The sequence below is a fragment of the Anomalospiza imberbis genome, chromosome 4 (genome assembly GCF_031753505.1).
Source record: "Anomalospiza imberbis isolate Cuckoo-Finch-1a 21T00152 chromosome 4, ASM3175350v1, whole genome shotgun sequence".
Lineage (NCBI taxonomy): Eukaryota > Metazoa > Chordata > Aves > Passeriformes > Viduidae > Anomalospiza > Anomalospiza imberbis.
In genome coordinates this window covers 25,800,681-25,821,842 of record NC_089684.1, presented here as the reverse complement: position 1 = coordinate 25,821,842, position 21,162 = coordinate 25,800,681, and the positions used below count along the sequence as shown (strand labels likewise).

Below are 21,162 nucleotides of genomic sequence, written 5' to 3'. Positions count from 1 at the left end.
TTAATCTCCTTTCTCTTTTCCATATTCTTCATGTATCCTTTCATGGTAGTAGAAACCTTATGATATTTTTTTTTTCCTGTATAGTCTGTTTTTTTACCTTAAAATTTCATTGTATCTTAATGCATAGTTTGGACTGGTTTCATAAATGTGAAAAATAATGCCTGGATCATTAATAGAATCTTTCCCTCTCTAACCATTTTGGGAATGGGTTTTGGATTTTTGGGTTTCTTTTTAATTAAATGATATGGCCATTCATTCATGGTAAGCTTAGAAGGGCACATGGACAGAATGGAAGAACTGATTAACACTGCTGATAACACATGCAGAAATAAATGCAAATGACAGATAATCCTTTAGAAAGACTGACTGGTAAAACCAAGCACATCTTTCTTTCTCTCTGATGTCTGAAAATACAAGATAGTAGAATAACCATATGGTATTGGTAAATACACACCCATCTGGGAGATGTAAAAAGACATGAGTTGGGGTTTTAGGTGTCTTTCAAAAGCATGATTCTCTTCCTCCATTTCCCATCAGAAATTGTAAAGAAAAATGTGGTTGCTTATCAAAATGCTCATAGAACTAAGTAGAATTTGTGTATTTTCACTGTACAAAAACCTATTTTAGGCTCAAATATTGTTTCTTTATATTACCTTGTTATTGATACTGTTTCCCATGCTTTGGTATCTCTGAGAATACGAGAATACAAAAGTTTAACTCCTGTCACACACAGGAATTTCAGTCTGTGTATCTGCTCACAGCATTGCAAGAGGTGAGAATACATTATTTTTTAGCACAGGGTGGCATTGTCACAGGAAGAAGCATTATTAATATTCACTCAGATAAAGAGATGTGATCTTAAGTTATTTTGCTAGGATTCAAATGCCTGTTTGTTGTATCACTGTAATGCTTGACCATGGCAAATGCACTGCTGTGCCGAGAGGTTTCCTGTATTACCAGAGGAGGAGGCATAAACCTCACACGCCTGCTCTGTGACTACCAGTCTCAGGGGGCTTTGCAGTCACAAATTCACACAGAGCTTGTACACCCCATGCACAGGCAGAGAATGAAGGCAGAGGGACTACAACAAAAAATGTGGTTATTGTTTTGGTGGCTTTTCTAATTCTTCTTTTCTGAGTTCTTCAGAAAGTCAAACATCTTCTGAGACTAAGCCCTAGGTTTGGTTTAAATCTTAAGCATGTGGTAAGAAGATGGAAACAATTCAAATGATTGATGTACTGGGTGAATAGCCAAATATGCATGTGCCAGTTCCCCATCTTCTGTGATGGGGTGTTTTGAATTACATTCAGGCTTCTTTCACCCAGGTTATCAGGAGCTGTGGGCCAGTGTAGCAAAGAACTGTGTGAGTTTGCGGGGCCCCACGCTGGGCAACTCCCTGAGGGCTCCCCTGACAGGGGAAAACCTCCAGTTCTTTGTCAAGAAAAGCAGACTCACAGGACTTTTTCGGTCTTCACGTTCTTGTTTTATTGTTATCTTATCAAAAATTCAGCACACTGTCTGCACCAGACTCTGTGTGCATGAAAAACAGCACAAATATGGCTAACAATCTCTTGTTACAAGGCCTTTTAAGTCTAATCAAAAACTAAGCTACCCAATTATGAAGTGACACCTAGATTATTTCCCTTTCTAACCCAATAACTGACCCCTAAAGACCCACAATGCGGGTTTTTCTGCCCAGTTACAAGATACCACCCGAACCCAAGAAGAAAGAGGAAGAAGAAAGAAGAAAGGAACTCGAGGAAACACCCTGTACCTTCCATTTTGAACCCATCTATAACATGCTAAAAATCCTAAAACCTCAATTTCTCACTCATGTGACACACTACACTACTATCTACCATCTCTACAATCTATTTCATACTTTTGTGGTTTCTAGTTTACCTTGAGGCTTTGGAAGTTTTCTCCATGAATGAGGGTCAAAGTCATTGCTCCCCTGGGGGTCAGGACGCCCCAGAACAGACAGAGAAATATTCCCAGTGCCCTGGGTTTCCACAGAACTGTAATTTCTTCTCCCTAAGAAACTGTTTTGTCAAACCAGGAAAACAAGTTGCCTGTTTTGTCTTAGAATTGCCACTGCTTGCCCACATAATTTTTGTTTTCACTTCTGTTTGGTCACTGACATGATCTTTGCTCACAAAACAAGGAACACAGAGTGTCTAATCTGAATATAAGCAGTTCACATCCTCCTTTCTCACACTTGGAGGAAAATTCTGGTACCTGATAATGGTCAGATTTCCTCTTAAATAACCACCCTTGTCCCTTAACAGGTCATGGTGATGGGCATGACTGTGTGCTGAGTTTTTGTCCTCTTCATTTCCCTAGGAACTAGTACATAAAAGACTCATAAGACCAGCAGAGTGACTCTGGGTTTGGGGAGTTGACTTTCTAGAACGTGATTGTGGTGATTATGTTCAATCAGAGGAAAGATCAATGTTGTGATTTTTCTCCCAGTTTGATTTTCTCCTCGTGAGCAAATGTAGATTTTGGTTTGTTTTGTTTCTTTTTACCCTCAAAAATGATGTTTTCAATACATAATCATGTGTCATCTCCCTCTAAAACCTTGGAGGACAATTTAGGTCCCTGTAGCCCCTGTGATTTTAGCAGTTACTGAGCACATATTGGTTAATAGGAAAAGATTGGAGTGAATTTCCCTCAGTGTGACAAGCTGCTTTGCCATGCATTTGTAGGAAAGGCAAAGTTTGGTAGGAAGTGCAATAAAATAGAGATAAAAAGGTGCAAACAGGTTAACAGTAACATCATTTTTACCAAGTATTGCCCACTGGTTGTAAGGACACTTTTTTTGCCATTGAGATGTATTAGAATGTAGTTCATATGCAGATGGGTAGGTGGGAAAATTGGGACTTCAGAGAACAAAGCTCCCCTTCTGTAAAATATCTTGTTTATTATTATGCAGATATTCTAATCCGAGGGCATCTAGAGGTTGCTTTAGCCGGGATGAAATGAGGAAAAAGAAATGTGTTGAGAGTTTGATTCTTCTGTTGCCTTTGGCCCTTGTTCTGAAAAATACAAAATGCTTGGCGTATTTTTATTTGCCATTAAAACAGCATGTACCAAGGTTAAGTATGCAATTAAGTCTCCTCTAATAAATGTGCCCTTTGTCAACACATCCTTTAACTCCCTGGAATCTAATATAAGCATGTTTTTTCCAAAAAAATGTAATAAATGGCCTTTAACAGTTCAATAGATGAAATACTGCTGCCTCCTCTGCTGTATTCAAAGCCATTAAGCACAGTGTATTCAGAGAATTGCCCGCTTTGTGGCTGTTTAGACCCTCAAAAGCACAACCTGTTACTAGAGATTCTGTGTTGTTCATGCACTTTCTTCGAGACAAATGTACAAAGGAGATAATGGGCTGGATTGTCTGCTTTCAGGAAGGCCAGGAATCAGATTGCCTGCTGGGATAAAAGATTGAGAAGTATATACTTATTTGCACAAGTAGCAGTGCCAGCTCAGGCTCTGTTACAGTTTCTCTCCATCTCTAACCTGTTTGTAATGCGGCTTTTGCTGTAGTTTCTGGGTCTTGCAATGACAATCCACCTTAATTTTACATCATTCCATCTCAAATATTATTAAACTGTTGTCTGTGATTTTGACCTCCTGGATATTTTCTATCTAATTTGCTCTGAGGGTTGTGTTCTATGACTCAGGATCTGCTGTTTTGTTCCAATTTGCAGCTGAATGAGACACTATATAATGATACCAGAATTTGCATTGAGTATGTGCTCTGTGAGGTCCCTGACACCTGATACATGTTGTGGGCAAGACTTTGTGTTCCTGTGGTTTGCTGATGCTAAAGACCAAGTACCACTTTTTAACCTCTGGTTTAATATTTTATTTAATGGGTGTATGCTTTAACAACAGCATTTGCAGCTTGTTATTTATTATGAGTGTGGAGTGACATGCTCCAAGGTACTGTAAGTCAAATTGCCTCTTTGATTATACATTCTAAAGTTAACTTTCTTGTATCTCAGCTGTTTCATTGGAACAGCTCTGGAAGAGTCTTACTAAAAATTAGTCAGAATTTCTTTTTGAAGTTTGGGCTTTTACTTTGTTTTAGTTGGGTACCAGAGAAAGCAAAATGTAAATGGGTATTTCTGGGATCACTGGCAGTGATGTGAATTGGTCTTAAACAGAAGATGCACATACATATAAGTTCAACTGCTTTTAATGCTGATATTAAGGGTCAATATCTAGGTTAGGCACTAGGTAGATCACTGCCATGAAATAAATTGCACAAGAGACAAGGGCATCTTAGTTGTTTCATGGAAAGAAGAAAGTCTTTGAGCAAAAGCATGTAAGGTTGGTGTAGCTGATACCATTCCTGAACACTAATTATAGATAATTAGTCCCTTGAATATTTAACTTTGATGTAGTTAACAAAGAGGTCTTGTTGTTTTTCAGTGCAGATAAAGAGTCTGAAGCAAATGGGGCATGTCCTCATAGACTCAGAGACAGTCTCTGAGAGCAGTGGAAAGGTCATGTTCTGATTACTAATCCAAACAGCAATCCTTGCAGGCAAAGGGTCTAGACTCTGACTTGGTTCTTTTGAAAAGATTCATCTTCTGAGCTGATGCAACATGACTGGAGGATAGCAAAGCACTAGATCTTAAAGATAGATAAGACCATGCTGTGCTCTTGCATGAGGTTATGATTCCCTAGCTGCACTCAATTCATTATAGCCCGGAGAAGGGAAAGCAGTGTGACAGAGCATGGCATCTTTCTAAACAGCTACATCAGTAGAAACCCCCTGCAGAATTTTAAGTCATTCATCATCTTCCCACCCTCATCCCTCCTTGCTGTGCTGATAAAATACTTTGCATCCATTATTAAAACACATCTTTCTGTATTAGAATGGCCCTGCAGCCAAAGCTGTTCTCTGCTTTGTTATGTGAGGCCAGAAACTATACAAACTTCTAATTTAATGTGTTTTCTGACAGTCTGATGTTGTTAGACTGCTCTTGGCAACTAACTTTCTTGTTTCCATTGTTTTCATGAATCAAAAATGTGCAAGTTAAAACGAGGTGACGTATTTATGTTTGGTTTGCATAAAATTGAATGGAAAGCCTTAGCACAAACTTTGTTGAAAGGAAACACAAACCTGTAGTAATGGATGGCCAAACCAAACCACCCAGTGCTACTTCTAACCCAATGTGAGTTCCAGACTTGGTAAAATGCCTGCCACATTGATTCTGATATAGAACAGCACCCTAAAGATGTCTTACCTTAGGTCAATTTTTCTTAAGACTGGGTGCTATTTAGAGTGAGCACAATGCACAAGATTTTTTTAGGTTTTGTGTGAATCTAAACAGAGTGGGCTGTAATGTGTGACCATCTGTCTAACGGAGAAATAAAATTACATTAGAGATGCCATATGATTTTAAGTCTTATTGGAGGCTTCTGATGTGAAACAATGTAGTAGATTCGTATCTAAATGAATAAATTGAAAGGGAAGGAGTATGAACAAGGTCCTCAAGAACTAACTCAGAATTTCCTTGTGTGAAAGACTTGTTTACATCAAGGGTTTTCTTGTTTCTGAAACAGTAAAGACAAGACTAGGAGGTAAATCTTTTAATATTGCTGAATTCTTCCCTGGAATATGATATTTGCCTTGGACAACAGGTGTTATTGTACCCCATTGAAGTGGTATCCTTACAGGATTCACAGGCATTGCAGGAATGACTTTGGGTTCTCTGCTTTGGCATGTCTTTTAGCTCTCAATAGCATCCTTCTGTGGGACCAGTTAAAGGCTCATAACAGCCTGCCAGTACAAGCTGTACTTTCTATAAACCTGATGCTGGCAGAGCTGCTTGCCCTGGTATGATGGATGTGCTTTGTTGGTGTAGGGTCACTCCAGCATGCCTGTTTTTTTTTTTTTTTTTATGTGTCAGGAAATCCTCTCACTGCTGGAAGACCTGAGCATTAACACAATACAATTACGTTTGTATGCACCCATTTAGAAATGTTTCTTTTTATACTCAGAATGAAGGAGCATGAGAGGTTTAGGAGTATGGATGCTTTTCAAAGGAGGTTTTGGAGGGCAGGGGGAGGGAAATTACTTGGTTGAAGTGTTGCAAGATAAATACCAGTGCCTTTTAGGAGTGAGCATGAAAGGATTTAAAACAGCTTGCTGTTTCAGTCAAGAAAAAGAACCAGTGAAAGACAACAAGCCTACCTACCAGTAAATGCTCAATGCTCGTTCAATAACAAATTTCCAATTCTTTTGTTGCCATGCTGGCACAAGGGTCTATCCTGCTGCCATAAGTGTGTGGGGGACTCATAGAGCTAATTCCCATAATGCCAAGAGGGATTTTGCATGTAAATCTTTCACAAGAAGATTTTATTTTTTTTTTTTAATGAGCTGTTGCATTTTATCTTAACACCAATCTACAGACTGAAATTTTCCTTAGTATTGTCTGACAGACCATGACAAAACACTTAATGGTGACACAATGGCTCCTTCACAGCTCTTATAGTCTATTGTGGTGTGTGGCGTAATGGGGGAGATGTTTTAATCTGTTGATGCTCCACTCAGAGTAACGTGGATTATTGACAGGCTGCACTTGCTGCAAGCTAAACATTGAACATCTCCAAGTGTTCTGCAAGCTGCAACTCTATATTGCACATATGGTATAGAAAATTTAGTATAGCAGCTACTGATAGACAGACAAAAATCTTGATGAGACTTGTCCAGTGGATGCTCTTACACACCAATAATTTCAAAGTGTGATCCTGTAAAGCTGTGTTTTGTCATGGAGGTATGCCAAAGACAAGCACTCTCCCAAATCTCAGCACTTGGCTAAAACAAATGTCAGTTTTACTTAGATGCTAAAGATCCTTGAATGTGCTATCATGTGGAAATATGTTTCCCCTTGGTGATAATTTTATCCCTTTCCAAACTAATGGCAGGCATCTGTGCTTTTGTGTACTGGAAGTCCTCTTCAATGAATTATAGTTATCTTTACATGTGAAGATAAGTAAAGATTCATTTAGCCTAAAATGAATTGGGGGTCATCCTTGAGATCTGCCATTCATTCAGGGAAAAATAGCAAGTTCCACCATCTATACAATTTGTTCTGGACACAAAACAATTTAACTAGTGGAAACCACTGATGCTTCTAGTTATCATTACTAGCTTTCAACTTTGCATATTTAAATATAAATTTAAATGACATATCTTCATATAGAAAGAAAAGTATTAAGAATGCTATGATAAAAGAATGATTTTGAGTGTCCCAGAGCCCCAGGTAACAATAGTAAAGGGAATCTGATACTTCAGGAAGTTTGGAAATATGGCAGAGGAAGTCCTGCCATATAACACTCTTTTTCTCCTGGTCTGTGTTTCACAAATCTGTTGATAAGTTACTGGAGAAATCTTAAAAAATGACTAGGACCTCTTACCCCATATTTGCTATTTTAGTGTGTCATAGCACTGGGAGAGGGTTTCAAAGGTCTCCAGGAAGGATACAGGCAGATGTGCTCTTAGAGTATTCTGAGATGATGAAATTAAGACAAAAAGCACAAGTTGTGTGGCCATCTAGTTGTGGTGTAATTAACTTCCAGTAGCAAATGTCTTTGGTAAATGATTAAACAGCAGAGTGAAGAGGCAAGTGTGTTTTTCTGGTGGTTTTTTTTCAGATTTGAATAATTCAGTAATGTTGACATGAAAAATAGAGAACGACAGTTTGTATGTCTCACACAGGTTTGGAAACTCTGATGTGCAGCAGCTTTCCAAAGAACCATGTTAGAAATTGAGAAGCTTATTTCAAAGCTTAGGCTGCCAGCTGAATCTGCAGTAGGCAGGAATTTCACAGGGACAGCTTGTCTTGCAAAGTATCCTGCTGCTGTTTCTTTTTTCCAGTAATGGAAATAACTGAGACTAGACTTCCCTCTGTGCTGCACCTCGCCGCAGTCCGTATTTGAGCTTCAGATGGAAACAGAATATGCAAAGGAGGACCAGAATTATGTATTCTCTTAGGGATAGGACTTACATGTCTAGTAAGAAAGAAGATGCACATGGTACATGTAAACAGATACTGTTATATGTGAGCCTGCGGCATCAGGGCTTTTTCCTAGCACTCAGAATTGAATTGTCACAAGCAGTCAAAAGTGGCTTGTGTTCAGGGGCAACTGTTTATGGTGAGATATACGTACTTTATGCTGAACAGTATGTATAGAGTTACAAAATCATTTAGGTAGCAAAAGACCTTTAATATCTAGTCCAAATGTAGATATATGCTCAATACATAAAACAGAGAAATATAGACAGTGTCCAGCTCTGAGGAGTTCAGTCTGGGCCTTTTCCACCTCAGAGATCCTTGCTGTGTCACACTTATCCCACTGTCAGCATGGCCAGGGCTGTGCCCGTTTGAAAACACAATCTTTCCCTGTTCACTAAGCACATATGAGCCTGGAGGTCAGTAATATTCATCAGCCTTTCCTCCCCTCCAGGATCTCAGCGAGCCTGAGTCAGCACAAATATTTGCTAAGTTAATTAGACTTTTTCTTTAATCTCAGAGTAATTTGAAGTAAGGTTTGGGTTTATTTTTGTAATATTTAAGCATATGCCTGGGTTCCTGCTTCTTTTGTCCAGTTTCTAGTTTTGCCATTGTGAAGTCATCTGGTAAAAAAAATGATCCTTCATTCAATTATTTCCTTATTTTATTTGATCCTCTTACAGATTTATGTATGGACTGTGCTATATTTTTGGAATGACTAAGTAGCTTTGTCTACCTGAGCCAGTGTAGGTTGAATCCCATGGAGCTACACTGTAGCAGACAAATAGTTATAGGAAATTGTGAACAAATCTTTCACAGTTCCTGTTTCATTTTGGTGGCATCTTCACTGAGCTCATCAATAACAGAGTCTGCAATTTCTCTAGTGCTTCTTTACGAAGTTGCAATGTTGTCAAAATCACAAAAGAACATCATTTGTCAACTTATGTCACTCCCAGCGTAGCAGATTAGAAAATTGAGATCTCTGTCAAAATGATTTCCAGATCATCTCCCAAAAATTACCTCCTCAAATTTTTTTTTAAGTTTACGTTTTCCAACATTTTTGAGTGATTGAAAGAGGAGCATATTTTTATCTTGTCTCCTTGGAGACCTTGATATTTAGATGCTCTATATTTTAACCCACAACATAAACAAAATTAAAGAAAAAATAGAGTATGTCCCTACTCTGCTCATGGCTCATAATTCTACTCAGTTCTGTAATAATCTGACAAATGCAAGATTTAGAGGATTTTTCTCACCTTTTAAGATGCTATTATTATTATTATTATTATTATTATTTTATAGAATTATTATCAAGTTTATTTACTGGGGGTAGGTTGATTCAGATATAAGCAGAAATTTAGGAATAAATAAGTATGTGAGAGAATGAAAATGTTACCAGAAAAAGTCAGCTTTGTCTCTCCTAGATTTCCATTTCCATTGCACATTTCCCAGCCTCATCCCATTTCTTTGTGGGGGAAAATAATCCTCTGGATCTGAAATTCTATCTTGCTCCCAGCTGCTTTAATTCACAGCCTAGTTAAAGTCTTAGCTGAATGGCTGGTTTATATTTTCTCAAGGCTTAACATTGAACAATTTTTCCTCTGTTTAATCAATATCCTAAATTGGTCCAAAGTAAAAGTCAAAAGTAATCTAAAAGTCTTCTGAGCAGGTCAGATTAAAAAACCCCAAAACCTTATTATGTGATCAAAGTTTTTGATCAAGGCTTTTGTCAAGGCATAGTTATGTTTCAAATAAAGTAGTATTTCATGCCCCTGCCCTCATGGGTACTCTCTTCCCTGTTCCCACCCCTTCATTCTGTCCTTTGAGGTGAACTTCTTCCCTGGAGGGTTAATTAATTTGCTGACACTGTGCAAGAGAGGAGACCCTCCATCAGACAAACAGCAGTCTTTCTGGAGTTATGACAGTACTCCAATTTATCATATTCATGCAAAATTGCAGAATTACTTCCATGTAACTGTAAAAAAAAACCTACTAATTTTGCTTGCGTAACTATTTACAAGGGAGTTTATTAAATGGATTATAAGTATTTACTTTTTTTTCCTAGTTGGGATTTATCTTTAAAGTGTCCTGTCTACTTAGCATCCCTGTATTATCATTACTGGTAAGATTTCATTGCTTCCTTTCTCCGTGCCAGTATTTTTGTAATGAAACTGGATACAAAAGCTGACTCATAGCAAACTGAAGTTGTTCACTCCTAAACAATGCTCAGACTTTGGCAACTCTACCCATTTCTTTCCTCTGCCACTTTGAACTTTAATGAGGAAAAAAGATACAGACTCTTGAGCAAAAGTCTCTCTTGTGATGTCTGATTTCTAAAACATTGCCAAGATTGAAAAGTGCTGTTAAGAGATAATCTGAGTCAATATTAGCATAATAACCATCTGTAAGATTGTCAAGGAAGGCTTAGAATTTATGACTTTTTACTGAATATGTTAGAATATTTCTTAACAGGACCAGAAATAATATGAACAATAAGCTGCATAGTCCAACACTGATATATATATATATATATATAATTTTAAAATAAAATATTTTGTATATATAAAAATATTTTTCTTGGCAAATGGTGGATACTCCATGTTTCCCTTTAGTAGTATATTCAGACCAATGAACATTTGTTTTCTCACTTACAAAAATGCATCAAGAAATTTTAGACATATGTAGTCATAACCAAAGGAGAAAGATTGATGGCCATACTGGAAACACTGTAATTTTAACTTCTCGTTTTAGAAGTAGAAATACTTGGTGTGAGCAATTTTCAAAGTGCTGAGAGGAATGTCATGTCTGAACATTTAGAGGAATTTGTTGATGATCTGTAACTCTCAGTTCTCTTTTGAAAATCCATTTCCTCATGCTGTACAAGTAGAAATACTCACATGAGCATGTATACATGAAAAAGTGATTTATTCCAGCCTGTATTTACAGTACATTACCTTTATGAAGATAACCAGAATACACTCTTTGGAAATATTCTCAGCTTGCAACATAAATTCATGTTTTATTTGAATAATCAGAGAATTGGGAATCAACTTCCATTGCAACCTTTGGCAGATCAGCTCACCCAGAGCTCTGACAATGTGTGTGTGACATTGCATGAAGCTATTTGAGGAACTTCCTTTTTAAAAATCTATTATGTTTGAAAGATTCTTGAAAAATGGTTATGGGAAACTAAAGCTTCACTTCTGGATTAAAAATAACTATTCTTGATTTTTTTAATATTACTGCATTAGCTAGGATAACTTCATGTTATAAATAGAGTAAAAGTAATTTTTTCATAAAAATTAAAAATTAGTTTTGCTTTTTATTCTTTCAAAAATTATTATGCAGATTGAAAAAATATATTTGAATCAATGGCTAGATATGTCTGCTTTAAAATATGTGCAAAATCTGCTGAAATTAGTAGATTTACACCAATGAAGTATAATTATATAAAACTTCATACTGCTTTCAACAATCATTTGCTAATTATAAAGAAAATTATTATTGTCATGGAAAATATTTGCCTCTAGTGTTTATCATTTGTGTACAGTTTTGTTATTAATAGGATTTCTAATGTCGCAATATGGAAGCTTGAGTTCTTAATTTTGCTTTCCTCTGAATTCTCCTAAGTTCTTAGTTGACAGAGGGTCTTGATTTGGAAAGGAAAATTATTAAAAATAATCTGCAGACTTTGTTAATGTATTACTGCCTTCAGCGCCAAGTCAGTCTTCAATCTGAAGCTTGTGATTTAGAGGTGTCTTTTAATATGAATATTGAAATCATCTAGGATAAAGCAGCATTAAAATATCAGTGTTTTTCTACAAAATACAATGTTGCTGTTTACCTAAGCACGTCTAGCATCTGCTTGAAATAACTGAGACTGTGATGAGAAACTGAGGAGTTTCTCATTAGAAACTGGCTAAAGTTGAGCAAGGGAAAAACGTGCGCGTGGGGGAAGGTGACATAGCATTGTTTTGGTTTTTTTTTTGTCTCATCATTCTAATCTATTTTAACTGGCAATGCATTAAATTACTTTTCTTTATGTTCCTTGTGGTTTGGCTGTGATCATAAGTGGTAGGTGACCTTCATGGCCTTTTATCAGCACATGATCTTGTTTTTGTCTGTTTTTCTTGCCCTGCGTTTTTGAGGAGGGGGAGTGAAACAGTGGCTGGATGGGCAGCTGGCAGCTGTCTCAAGTCAAAGCATCACATGCAAAGAAAATGACAACCTAACATCAAATTAAACATAGATATAACAGCAAACAAACAGATCTTTCTACAGAGGGCAATGACATTTGATCTTCATCAAGCACAGCAGTCAGTCTTAAGACTATCCAAGTTTGTCTTAGTTCTCCATGTTCTGTCATTAAATCGATAAGAATAAATTGTCTTTCAAACTGCAAAGTACATTTAAACCACAGGCTATGTTAAGATAATATTTTTGGTAATTAATTCAGCAGTTTAGCTTTAGCTGTTGTTGCATTTTTCTACCTATTTTATCATTTTGGGCTGAAATGGAACATACTGGAAATACTGAGTTTTATCTCTAAGCAGTTACAAGTTTTGACATATTATTTACCTGTAAATGCATATGGCATGGCAATTCTGAGCCGAATTCTCTGTGCGTCTATTACTTTTCTGGTTTTGTATGATTGAACAAATGAAAGTCACCATCTTCAATACATGGTCAAGCAATTAGATTTTAGCAGTAAGAAATACTGCTTCAGTATGGTGGTTAAATTGAAATTTTATGTATCAATTGATACAGTTTAAGGACTTAAGCTGTTCTTGAAAAAGCTGGCTTGATATTAGCTTTCAGGTTTATGAAATACTGAGACACAAATGTGCTTCTTTTTACACATATTAAAGAGAACAAATATCTTGCTTGCAATTTTACTTTTAATTGCCAAATTCTGTAGAACATCTGTTGTCTGGTTTTGTGGTTTTTTGGTGGTGGTTTTCTTTTTTTTTTTTTTTTTTTTTTGGTCGGATGCTTTTATTTGTCTTGTTAATTACCTTGTTTAATCCTAGATGTGCCTGAAACACATTTTTTTATGTCTATATGGGTTTACAGGAGTGACTTTCCCCTCAACTCCTTTTGGCCCTGGCATGCCAGTGGACCAGATTCCTAAAGTGGAAATGAATTCAATTTTTCATGCTTTATAAAAGCAGCTGAGTTGTCACAGTCCACTTAGTAGTTTCATGTATTTTGTTAGCCAAAGGAAATTTTTTGCTACAAACAGTGTAGCTATCCACATTTGTCTTCCCCTGAACTTGATGTCACTTATTATGGTTTAGGCTCCAGCTGGAGTGTTTTAGACAGGGTAAAGATACTATTGGTTATTATCCATCTGCATGGATAGGTCTCTGTAAACAAACAGAAACAATGCTAACAGTGTGGGATGCCTAAAGAAGTTCATGATCTTTCTGGATCAGCTAGCAAATAATGCTAGCTTAAAACTATCGTGAGCAGGCAGTAAGTACATACAAAAGCAAACTATATCTTGGGTGCCTGAGACCTCTTTCTCCTTTCTGAAGCTGATTAAATAATGTAAATGCCTGCATACATACATAATAAGCATCTGCGTGGTTGGAATGCCAGAAACAAACACATTTATCATCATTGCTGGGGATTTGTTGTGTTGTGCAAATGTGTCATCTACATCTGATACAGCAGTAGCCCTGTGACAGATTTAACAAGATTAGATGACCTCCAAAAAAAGCTTTGCAAAACATTACAGATAATACTATGCAAATTGACAAGTAGCATAGACAAAAAGCTTAATAATTACTCCTTTTCCTTTTAAAACATTTTTCTCTTTTGGAGGTCAAGCCAGGTTAATTTATAGAGTCTGAAAGTGTCTGCTATACACGCTATAGTCATTTTTCAGAAATGTAGAGGGGAAAAAAAAACCCAAACAGGCTAAATTAGGAAAAGTGATCAGTGGTAGGTTATGTTATCAGGTCTTCACCGAGCCTCAAAGGTCAGGGAATTTCAGTTTACAGTTGGACAAGCTCCAGCAGAACCAACACTCAGAGTTAATGTGACCCTGCTGGGTTAGAAAATTATTTAAAAGAACCAAAAATCCCCAACAAACCATTGAAAAGTAATTGATCCAGCAGTGATACACTCCTATGTTGAAGGATTTCTGCTGGATAATGTCAGTGACATCTAATTTATGGGTCAGAGTTCCCATAGCACTGTCTCATGATTGCTTTCCAACAGCACAACTTTTCTCACCAGAGGACTTCATCCTGTTGAGATGTTTGTGGATTCATGGCCATTAGGTTGAACTTGGATCAAATATTAAAACTTTTCAGTAAAGTCTAACTTTTTCCCTTGGTCCTACAGCTTTAAGTCCCTCCTGCCAGCTTTAAGTAATTAGTTCTATGTGAGTTTCAGTATTGTAATGTGTACTACTTTTAATGCTCCACCCTGATTTTAAGAGGGTCCTTACTACATCCGCTACAGCTTATGTAGATGGGCTGACTTGTTGGGTACCTGGTTGTCTTTCAAGATCAGAGTGAAATGTAAATCTACTGCAGAATATGGAAAACAGAAGTTTGGAGGTTTTTTTACAAAAAAGAGCACTGGCATGATTGCATTGAATAGTGGAGGATAGTGGGAGCTGGACACTCTAGAGTTTTCCATTTAGATAAGGATTTAGCTTTTGAATCACATCTTTTGATCAACACTGTACACACCTTCTAGAAAAGTAAATTTGAAGCAAATTTACTAGATTTCTATCAAGTGAGTTTCAACTACAGATCCAACCTGTTGACTACAGGGCATGAAGTCCATAGGGCCAGCACAGTTCCAAGATGAACCCTGCCTAAAACATGGGAAGTGTGGAGGCTGTCAGCTGTGCCATTCCTCAGGTAGGCACTTTCTGGGCTTTGTTGCTGGCTAAAGTGGGCTGCTCTCTGAGATATCTCAGGAGCTGGAAACTGTGCTGTGTGGAAAAGGTGTGGCTAAGCTGCTCTTCTGAGCAAGGGCTTAATAGTGTTATTGCACTGTAAGGTTTTCAGGGTCAGCCACGTGCAGTACTATGTGCTCTGTAAGCACATCAGGTCACGGCTTTCTAGTGCATGACTAAGCATGTAGGGCAGAGGGACATGTACATTTCCAAATGTCCAAGACAAAGGACTTTACACCAGCCTGAGGGATGGTCAATAGCCAGCTCAGATGGAAATTTAATAATGGTTTGGGACAAAATTTTTCTCTGATGTTTTGAGAACTTCTTTTGAAGTCTCCTTGGGAAATGAGACACTGATGGCTCAGTCATTTGGGCAGTTTTGAGAAGTGCTTGCATGAAACTAGAACGAGTAGTAGAGATATTGATAAGTAAAAAGACATCCATCAGTGCATTGTATGCAGGACTCAGTGCAGATTTGTGAAAGGCAAATGTAATATGTAGGTGAATGACTAGCTTAAATTATTAAACCCTGTGAACCTGAAATTTCAGTGCTCTCAGAAAATATTCTGTTCATGAAGCCTAGCAAGCTTTGCAACTGCTTGCTTCTTCCCATCCCCTTTTATTGCCTTGATTAGTTATCAATTTATAGGAATTTCAATGAAAAGATTACCTGAGGGAAATAAGTCTGTGAAGTCCATTTGAGCATTTTAGAGTTCAAATACCTTCTCTACTGAGCAAACAAGAAGAGGGGTAATGAATATTGAAGTCTGTCCTCATTACAGCATGGCACCTGAGAGAGTGTAGTTGTAATTCACAAGACATTTGCTTTGTACATCTGTGGCTCTTTCTAATATATAAGTGTCAGGTCCCCCAGCATTTCAATTATCATTACTATATACTGTTTCTTCTGGATCTATTTTGATGTAGGATAAATATTATGATTTTTCTTTTGCATACATTAATCATAATGTCAAGCACAGGATCCTCCTAAGTCTATGTTTTGAAAAGAAGATTTACTGTTCCAACACAATTCAGGTCCAGGTGTTAACTACAGTCTTTCAGTATTTTGGCATCAATAGTTTAGAGTAATATTTTCTCCAGAATAAAATTAACCCAAATTATCTCAACTATCTGTTATTTGGCGCAGTTGCATGTTCTGAATGGTGTGACTAAGCGTCAAGAACTTACTTAATGTGCACACAAGTACATTTTGCATATGAAATATTTAGATACTGAATTTTCTTGTCAAATTGTGTAGATACTTAAAGTTTAAAAAGAAATACATTTAAAAAGAAATCCTAAGCCATTAGATAAATTTAAGGACAAAAAAAAAAATCCTGAAGGACCATTAACTAGGGGATTTGAATTATGGTTTTAGTGAACAGTAGCTGAAGGCTGGACAAATACACTAGCAGCCTGTTTATATTCTAATTATCCAGTGTCCTGGGCTTTGTCTGGATCTCATTCCTGGGTGGTGTTTTAGAGTATGTTTGAAGTCAGGCAAGGACCATTCAATTTTGTACCAAAAAATCAATTTAAATGGGCTGTTTCAGAATGATATCTTGCATTAGCTAAAATAGCAGACATTTGGATATGATTCATGGTTGTCCTTGTATGTTCATGAAATAATAAGGTTCCATTTGTGCTTTGAAGGAAAAAAACATATTTCACTTTCAACTGATAACTTTAATGTAAATATTGATAAGTACCTCCTGTGATCCAGTCACTGTTTTTAAAAAATAAAACCCCCAAAACTTCTGTAGTTCATTCTCTGACTTCACAGGTAACACTCAAACATGAAACTGTTGCTTCTTACTGTTTTTAGGAATATGGTGTTCTGTAGTAAAAGGTGAACACAGCTCTTGAGCTTAGTGCCAGCATTTCTAAAGAATAATGCTGATAAATTAATTAAGAGCAGCATGGAGACATGAAGCATCAACATAAATATCTGATAGCACACCACAAATCTTCATAGTTACATTTTGTTCATTGTAACCAGGAAGCAGATCCTTACAGGATGTAGCTTTCCTGGCATTAGTTGTTTTTGAGATTTGGGGTGTTTCCCCCGGTGAATCATGAGTAGTGTCACATAAAATTACACAATGAACGCTTTCTGCATTTTTATGGACTTAAGGCTCACTGTGATTGACACAAATTTAAGTGCTGGCAATTATTGTCAAAGTTGCTTTGAAAAGCAAGCCCTGCCCAGCAGTATTCTCTACGTGCTGAAGACAATGCAAGAAAATAATTTTCTCAGCCACAAAGTTTGTTATATTTTGTCAGTGGTATAGAAATGCAATGGGAAAAATAAAACCAGGAAAAAAAATCCAAACTTCCCCAGGCTTCTGTAGTTTGATGCACAAACGGATCTATAGTACAGTTTGAGGCCAGGTGTACAGTTTAGTTGTTAGCATATGGCCAGCTAGACCCTTTGACTTTATTGTGCACATTAAATAATCATGCTCATTACTTAATTTCAAACAGATGTGTTTGTAGTGTAAGGTGTACAGGACTTTGTAGATGCACAGTTTGTGGTAATTGGGGTGGGGCTGTGGCCAGCCTCATCCCCAATGGGCTACAGCTGTGAAAAGCGGGTGAGCAGCATTGACAGCAATGAGCCATGGAGTGCCCAGGTGCACTGACCATCAGCAAAGGGAACAGAGGGCACACAGGTGCCATGCATGGACATGAGGGTATAAAAGGTTGGGCTGAAGAACAAGGAGGGCAGATGCTTGCAGTCTTCTGCAGTGGTGTTACTCTGTGTGGGTTGAAACCTTCTGGAATTGTATGGAGATACTCTGTGTATTGTGGCCATCTCAACTGCGACATGTGCTGCAACAGGACTTGGAAAGTATGGCCATAAAAGTCTGAACTGCCTGTTTCCAGCATTGCAGTCAAAGGGACTGTACTAGTAAGTGTTGAAAGCAGGCTGTTTTTCACATAAATTCATTGAAATGTCTTGCATAGTTTGAAGTTAAAAAACAATTTTGCATTTAATGGGTTCATTAAACATTGTCTCTGACAATGGAATCATAAATATTTTCCTACTCTCTTTACAACACAGATTCTCTGGTGTTAAGTCCTTACAATTTTGAACAAGGAACTTGCCTTTATGATGTTAAATATTTTTAAGGAATTATTTCTAATTTGGAATCTGATTAGACTGGTTAATGGAGTAATTAGAATTTTGACAGATTAAACCATGGTAGTTACCTGAAACATGATATTTAGATTTCAATCTGGTTTGCTTTTCCTGTGATTGTTTAAGTGCTCATCTTTCTATTTCCTTGCACCTTCAGCAGTTGTTTGCTTGTGCAAAACACAGTCCCTCCGATGTTTGCACTCATCAGTTCCATGTCTCCACGCACAGAGGGGAAAAAAGTGGCATGAGTCACATGTTTCCAGTCTGTTATTTCTAAAGCCATGTGTAGATTTTAAACATACAAGTAATACTGTAGTCCTACCTGTTTAAAAGATTTCCTTTGCAGTGAACTTTGTCCCTCTTTCTATGTGTTTTTTGTTTGTTTGTTTGTTTTTTGGTGGTTTTTTTTTTTTTTTTTTGCACAGTCTTGCTTAATTTTCTCCATTCTAACATAGCTGCATTTTCTAGCTGGAGTTGTACAGATGAGTCAGTATTTGGCATCTGTGTTTCATCTTTTGACAAGTCCATCACTTACCAGTGACTAGAAGTTCCATTTTGTGTAAAACTCTTCTCTTTGCCCAAACTTTGCATTCTGCCAGGGAATCAAAGCAAATAGGTTGGCAGCTGATGATTGCATCAGGTGCTGCCTCTTGTCCTCAATTTCCTCACAGCAGAGAATGCTTTTTACTGCACCAGAACTTCAGCTGGCAGTACCCCAACAAAATCCCCAGCAAGGCTTTCACTATGTGGTAATCTTCCACCAGCTGGGACTGGAGAGCCTGAGGAATTGGGTTATTCACAGGATGATATTACTAAGAATATGCTTTATAGACTTCTTATGATACAATTTCTAGCAGTGGTACATTTTAAAATACCTATGTAATAGCTCTGAGTTCTGGCTGTGTGTCTCAGTGTGTGAGTAAAACTTCAATTCTCTTTCTCAGGGTTAGGTGATGAATCTTTCTGTTTGCTGAGAAAAATTCACATCTTGCTTTTAGTGGGAAACCAAGCACATGGAGTCTAATTCATGGCTTTCTCCCCGAGTATTCCATGAGCTTATTTTTAATAAAACACCCATAATTGTTAATAATAAGAGCTGGAAAAAAAAAAAACACATGTCACATAAGCTGGAAATTGTGATTTATTCAAGCAGTCACATGCTGAATTCATGTGAGTAATGCGGAAAAGATGGGGCAATACCACTACTCCCTGATCTGGTCTGCTCACTTAACATTGACACTCCATATATCTTTCTGTAGGTCAGAACAGACTATTATGGTAGTAATAGAGCATATAAATGTAATATAAATTTGAAAAGCCCAGAAATTTATTTTGTGTGGCCAATGGAGCTGTGCCCCAGGTTGAATATGGACATTGTATTAAAATCTGTTCACAACTTAGATGAACAGTGATGACATGCAGCATGGTTGTTCTCTAAGGAGATGGAGGCTTATTTTCAGTGTTCTTCTAAAATGAAATCTTAGGTACCCTTAATATTTATGTCTAAAAAAAGCATTTTTGCTTTATTGTGGACATTGAAAACAATAGATGCTGTATAGACAATGGTAAGTTGTGGCAAAATCTGAAAGTTGAAATTGGTTTTGAGAGATAATTCCCAACTTTTTTTTTTTCCCCTGCCACCACTGAAAGTGAAATGGCAACTGAAAATATTTTTGTCTTGCTTTTGATGTGTTAGTAATAACATGAGGTCTTTAATGCCTCAATAACACAATATAGCCATACTGCATCAGTTTTCTATCTTGTTTAGCCTGTGCTTAGCTAGTGGGAGTGAAGAAAATAGTGCTGCAGCAGATTATAGGGCAAATACTGCTCTTTCTGTAACTGCAGTAAAGCTAGTCCACATAATGTCTAATTTATTTATCCGTGGAGGTCTCGTAACTCAGCACAAAAACTGATGCTTCCTTTAGGAGAGTTAATGGTTTCCATGACTGATTTGACTGCTTAAAAGCCTATTGAGAAACTGAATTTGATACTTCTAAACCCAATATTATTACTGTTGAATTGCAATTTTTATTGGAAGAAGAATGAAAGCAAGGGGTTTTCTCTTAGTAAAAGCTGGGATTCTTAGTTTTGGTTTGTTTTTTGTTTTTTTTTTTTTTCCCTTTCAACTGCTGACAACCTCCACTACATGACAGCTGACACAGGCTATGCATGCAATGCTGTATTTCTCAGGAATTTTCTATATTGTAAGCAGAGATGTTGGGAGAAATATGTGTATCTCAGTGGAGATTTTGACTGATCATGACTAGCCCAATAGCCTCATTTCTAGGACTGGGTTATTTTTAAGCTGGTTGCAGATAATTAATTCAATGTCGATACAAACGTGTAAAATGAATGCATCTATGTGGCTTGGAAAAGAAACCCCCAAAACCCTCAAGCTTCACCTTTCCTAATATAAAAACTAAGGTTGTATGACTGCCTACATTTATTAATTTCTTCATTTTCAGAAATCTGTGTTTATATATTGATCATTTTACAAGATGGAATAATGACTGGATAACTATAGCTCACTCAATGAAGTTTTGGTTTTCTATCTCATTTACTTTATTTAATTATTTACCTTCTGAATGAAAATCCCTTCATATCATACAGGTTATGATAACAGTGGCAATAGATTGATCAAATATTTAGTCTAATCCTAACCTGAAAATTCTGAAGGCTGGGCGCACCCTATATTAGCCAGCAGGGTTCAGACTTACAAGGATCTTGCAAGTCAGATTTTTGTGCAATCTGTGGTACTACTGAGCATCAGATTCTTCTATATCCAATTTAGGTTTCACCTAAAGTAACAGCTTGGGCTTGATACGACATTACCTGTCTGTTCAGACTTGTTTTGGAGGGGCAGAGGCTTGGAGGGATTACTCCGATATGTTTCCATTTCTGTAGCTTTCTCTCATTTCTTCTGCATCTTTCTGTTGTGCTTTTATTCATCTCAAGGAAAAGTCCAAGCTCAAAACCTGCCTCAAACATTTCAGCAGGGCTTCAAAGGCAGCTTCAATAAATCCTACCCATCCCAAGACAATTTTTTTGTATTTCTGTGTGTAGTC

General features: G+C 37.1%; 1 protein-coding gene across 7 annotated transcripts in view; it reads left to right on the top strand.

The window, feature by feature from the left end:
- Nucleotides 1–21,162, top strand: part of GRID2 (glutamate ionotropic receptor delta type subunit 2) — an 812,539-nt gene that overhangs the window by 434,364 nt on the left and 357,013 nt on the right. The window contains exon 1 of one of the 7 annotated variants that reach the window (XM_068187572.1): nt 17,708–17,863. The exons of the other annotated variants lie outside the window; for them this stretch is intronic. The gene's annotated coding sequence lies outside the window, so the exon portion shown is untranslated. Of the gene's footprint in view, nt 1–17,707; nt 17,864–21,162 lie in introns of those variants that run through there. 7 annotated transcript variants of the gene reach the window in all.